Here is a 6,000-nt window from a genome sequence, read left to right on the forward strand (position 1 = left end):
TTAGCAACTTAGTTGCTAACAAAGCAGTTGCTAAGTGAAACTGTCATGTGCTTGTAATTGTACATAAGCCTTCCTTTGCTTTACATACAAGGATTAGTTGTAAAGTTACTTTTCATCACCGTCATAACTGCAAATGGTTGCTAAACAAGGCAGTTGCTAAAGAAGGACTATCTCCAAGGGAGTACACACTCAGGGGCTTTATAAATGATTTCGTTTTGAATAGATATTTAAATAAAGTGCTGGTTCGAAAATGAATGAATGGCTGTCTGCTTTATTAGCTATGAATGGTTGATCTTGTCTTATATTGATAGAAATCTGTCCATGTGACAAATACTGTCCATTCATTTTATGTTCTGTCTTTTATTTTCCTCAACCTGTTCAACTTTTTCTAATTTATTATCTATGCTATTATCTCCTTTATATATAATAAATACATTTATTATCCATGTCAGAAATATAGGAACTAGAAAGGGAAAATACTTTCACTGCATCTCCCAAATATGTGAATAATTGCTTACTGAATTTCACCTCAAGGGACTAGTCTGCCTTTAACTAGGCCAAGACAGAATTGGTTCATGGTGCAGCCCTTCATACTCTTAGCAACTGCATCTAGAGCCATAATTTAAAGATTTGTCCCCTCTTTTTTTTGTTCCTTCTCATTATTCAGCTTTCCTAATGCGTATCAGGAAGGCAATTGCTTACAAAAGCAACTGTTTGCTTACAAGCTTAGAACAAATAATAGAGCCAAGCTATTATTTCAATAGTAGTAGGATTCAAACTTTACCTGATGATGTTATTCAGCTAATAGCGGCAATTAGCCTGGCATTGGAGAAGAGGTTTTTGGAAGGCCAACTTCAGTGTTAGAATTTTGTAATTTGAAAGAACATCTTATGCATAACCTTTAAAATTGTATATTTTGGTTTCTCTTTATATGGTCTCTTACCACAAATTATCTCAATGTTTGCTTTATTGCAGTAGACCTCAACTTATGAATGTAACGGAACCTGCTCATTATTGCCATAAGCCATAACAGTAATTAAGTGAGATGCCCAAGTGATTGCCTCACTTAACAACCTCAATCCCTGCTTTCTCTGTTGCAGTAGTTAATGAGAGCATGGGGTGCCTCAGGATGAGAGAGGCCCTGGGAGTCTTCGCACTGCACTTAGCCCAGGCCTGCAGTGTAGCACCTCCTCAGTTTACATGTGGCCTGCCCCAGGGACGGGTTTCAAAACCCATAACTACCAGTTCATGTATGGGTGCATGTGCACTTGGAAGTGTCCGGGTGGGTGGGCAGAGGCTCCTGCTGCTGCTGCTACCAGTTCACCCGATCCGGGGCGAACCGGTAGCAACCCACCACTGGCCTGCCCTGAGCCTCCTGAAGCCTCCCCCATCCCCTGTACTCCACTTCCCACCCCACTGTTTTCCTTGAGGCATGGGGCCTACTTTCCCAATCCACTGTGTCCCTGCAAGTCTTAGGCTTGCTGCTTTTCATGCTGCTAGGTCTCCCCATTCCCTATCACTTACCTTTTTGGTAGATCTTCAGCCTGGCTCCTTCACACTGTCTTCCCAGACAGTGAAGGCTGCTGGGCACCCACTTCCAGAACGGCACACGCAGCATCCATTATAGGGGAGCTGTGCTCTCTGGAACTCTGGAGATCACATTGGAGAAGGAGAACTGGCCCTTTGCCTCCCTGGAGGCTTCAGGGTGCCATCCCCAAAGTGGTTGCCATTTTGGAGCAGCCGCAATGGCAACTGCTCCAAAATGGTTTCTGCTTTCGGGATGGCCTACATGGCATCCACTATATAGGGAGGCTGAGGGATGGAGCTCCGAAAAAGGTGTTCAGGAAGAAGAGACAGCTCATCTGTTCCTGAACCTCCCCATACAGTGGTGGTCGCATGGTGCTATGCTGCAAGTGGGCATCATTACTTGGAGGCCAGAATTAAGTAGGAAGGCCATGTATCAGAGCAACTGCTTCCTCAAAGATCTGCCAAAGAGAAAACTACATTTAACAGAATAACAGAGTTGGAAGGGACCTTGGATGTCTTCCAGTCCAACCTCCTGCTTAAGCAGGAACCCTATACCACCATTTCAGACAAATGGCTGTCCAATCTCTTCTTAAAAGCCTCCAGTGACGGAGCACCCAATAAATTTGATGTGAATTCTTTAACATTATATTAAATGTAATTAAATTACATTATTTATTTGATTAATATTCCCCCTTTTGATCCTGAGCCCAAGGTAATATACAAAGCACTCCCTTCTCCCACCCAGTTTTCCTCACAGTAACAACAAAATCGTGACATAGGTTGGGCTGAGAGAGAAAGAGAGACAGGGTGGTTTCCCTTGGCTCAGATTGCATAAACCTGGATTTCCCCAGTGCAAGTCCCAAACCTTAACAATTATAAATGATTGCTCTTAATTTATATGTTTAATGTTCTCCTTACCTCACAATAAACATTACTAATTGGTAGCATTTTTAGAGGTCCCCAAAATCTGAGGTATCAAGATTTGCCTGTCTGAATGAGTATATAAAAAGTTCTGTCCATTAGAGTAATCTTGTGTCTCTGTTGTCATTGACAGATCACTTCTTGATGAGTGAATCCTGATTCCTGGCCAGGATAAACCTGTGCAAGAGAGGAGAAATGTTAAATTGCTTGATGTAATTGCTCAATTGGTTGATTCTGATGATACGCTTGGGCAATTTCTTACAACTTTTGTTAGTAATATTTCTTGATTTTCAGACTATTAATAGCATTAATCCTAGGCACCCTATTCCCTTTTGGGAAGGGAGGTCAGGTCCTTTAGTTTATTAAGGAGTTGGACTTGGATGGGGGTGGGGTATGAGCTGTAACCAAGTGGAATAATTTTTGAGACTGTTAATTGTGAATGGAATAATGAAAACCCAGTTGAATCACTTGCCAGTCAAGAAGGCTTAGATACTTTCTTCTGTTGCATCCACACACAATAGGACAGCATTGCGTTTCTCTGTTGTGCATCATCTTTGGCCTTCTGCAAGGTGCAGCATTTTCTTCAGAAGATTGTTGAGGAGGGAACTGGAATAGTTGGGAGCAAACTCTGAAAAAATTGTGTCTTTTTTTGGTGGCATGGTTCTATCTAAATTTGGTCTTCGGAGTTGATGCATGCCATAAGGATCTAACTTTGGTAGCTGCTCATTCAGCTATAATGGATTCTTTTGGGGATGCAGACATCTAAGATGTGAGCATGAGGAGGATATGTAGAAAGTTGAGGATTGCAGAGAGGGCATGTAGATATTTGACTTTCATATTTTTGGTTGGTTGAATCATCCAAAAGATGGCTAGTCAAGAGGAAATTATCAGTGCCTCCTTGAAAGAGAGGTTTTTCTCTCTACACCATAATAAAAGACAAAAATAATAGTTCATTTGTACATTTATAAACCATTAAAGAGCCGAGGTGGCGCAGTGGTTAGGGTGCAGTACTGCAGCTACTTCAGCTGACTGCTAGTTCAGCAGATCAGCGGATCAAATCTCACCGGCTCAAGGTTGACTCAGCCTTCCATCCTTCCGAGGTGGGTAAAATGAGGACCCAGATTGTTAGGGGGCAATATGCTATTTAGTATACTGTCTTTGGTGTAAGCCGCCCAGAGTCCTCGGAGAGTGGGTGGCATAGAAATATGACTAATAAATAAATAAATAAATCTCATATTTAGTTAGGCTGCTAACTATGCAAGGTGCAGGGACTACACAGTGCCTACTGAAAGATTTGCACTTGTTGGCAGTTGGCTAATGGGCCCAATATAAGATGTTGGCGTTGACTTTTTAAGCCCAAGTAGCTCAGGTTCTGACCTTTCTACCAGTTTGTATCTACTGCTTTGAAGGTATCCAGTTGTTAAGGTCAACAGGAAAGGCCCTTTGGAACTTACGGTTTAAGTCTCATCTTTCTGGCATTCCCTTGGGAGATGTGCTTAATCCCTACTCTCTCAGCTGTTTTGCCAGGATTTGAATTGTTAGTATGATTTCAGTAATAATTTTATTGATGTTCTAACATACGTTTTCAATTTTTTAATATTAAAATTTGTTTTACATTTTGCTAGGCATCTTGAGCACTCGCCAGAGCAAAACTAGGCTATGCATGCAAAAGGTAACAGGTAACAGTAACAGAGTTGGAAGAGATCTTGGAGGTCATCTAGTCCAACCCCCTGCTCACGCGGGAGACATACTAGGGATTCGAACCGCCAAACTGCCGACCTTTCTGATCGACAAGCTTGGTGTCTTAGCCACTGAGCCACCTAACCAGGCAAATCATTAAAAAAAAGTACATAAATTGGCACAAATTTTTATCTTTTAAGTAAGTGGCAAAATGTTTTTAATCAAGACAAAATCATCGCCAGATGTTGACAGTTTGAGAAATCCTAGTATAGATTATAAATCAGGAATTTATGTTGACCTTTTGAGTCTTCCTGTTGATGTTACTTTTTTTTTTTTGTTCTTGAAAGATGAATAGTGGAAGTGAGAGCACTGAACATGATACGTGTTCCATTAATCTGGAACAAAGAATAATAGAATATATTGTACATGTGTACATAATAGTACTTATTGTAAACTGGGGAATGGCAGCTTTGTCTCACTAGAAAGCAACAGAGAATCCTGCCAGTTTAGCTGCAAAATACAGAAGCAAAAGCTTTTTTATTTTTTTTTCCTCAAGGGAAGCAGATTTGATACGCCAAGGGAGTCTTAGTCCTGTTGGCTTTAGCATGGAATGGTAGTTCCATTTATACTTTAAACAAGCAGAGGTAAGGAGACTATAAATATAACCGTCAACTCCATCCTGTTTGCTGTTTCAGTTCCTGAGTTCCTAAGCTTCTGTTACAGATCAGAAGAGCACGTTCCTGGGCAAAACATTTTGTCCGTCTAAAAAATATTTTCTTGCTTGTTTGCTTCACTTCTTCCTCCCAAGTCCTTAGAATGAGATGCTAAATGAACTGGAAAGTGATGACCTCTTCCTCACCTCCGAAGAATTACATATTCCCATTTTATTCCTTGTCTGCAGAAGAAAATCTTACGATTAATCTGTATTATTTTAAGGTTCCACTAATACTATGAATTTAAAAAAAACGTGCTGGGGAAAATTTCTATGATTTTTCTGTGAATAATGATAGTATCTTCATTTTTTTTTTTTTTTAAGAAATAGAAGTGTTTAAGAAAAAAAAATCATTTCTGAGCATTTTTCATTCATTTTTTTTTTATTCTCTGAAGTGGGGTTTCTTCTCTTAATTTTCTATACACATGTACACACAGTTTTTTCAAGTAACTTACAATATGTATTTTAGTATTTGCTGTTCAGTTTAGTCTTTAGTGTTGGATATTCAATGAAGTAATGACATATACCAGTATGTATCACTAGCAATAGACTTATATACCACTTCATAATGCTTTACAGCCCTTTCTAAATGGTTTACAAAAGTGGCCCCCAACCTTTTGGGTTCCAGGGACTGATTCCGTGGAGAGACGTTTTCCCGCAGACCCGCGAGGGCATGGTTTCACATGTTGCCTGCATCCCATGGATGGGGCTGTCACTGCGTTTTTGTATTTACCAGATGAGCTATTATTTTTGGACTTCCAGACTTACCGTAGCTTGCCAAGTTTCTTATCAGTAAGCTAACTGCGCATGTCTACATTCCTTCTCTTTCTTCTTCTAACTTTCTTTGTTCTCCTGCCAAGAGAGATCCGGCAGGAACATTGCCAAGATGTAACTAATTAGACTAGTGAGATGTTTTATTTTCTTTATAACAAAGTAAATGAGTTTTTCTTAGAAAATATATCTTCGGGTTTATTTTCTTGCAAAAGTATGCACAAGGAAAATGCCACGATTCACCTCTAACTCAGGCAATTACCCCAGGATGGGAACGGGGCTGATTGCTTTGTTTGTTTGTTTTTGTGGCCCAGTTTCCAGAACCGGTCCATAGACCGGGGGTTTGGGGGCTCCTGATTTACAAAGTCAGCATATTGCCCCTAACAATA

Source organism: Pituophis catenifer, unplaced genomic scaffold, assembly GCF_029215685.1.
Source record: "Pituophis catenifer annectens isolate HBS135680 unplaced genomic scaffold, rPitCat1.0.hap2 SCAF_1, whole genome shotgun sequence".
NCBI classification, from domain to species: Eukaryota; Metazoa; Chordata; class Lepidosauria; order Squamata; family Colubridae; genus Pituophis; species Pituophis catenifer.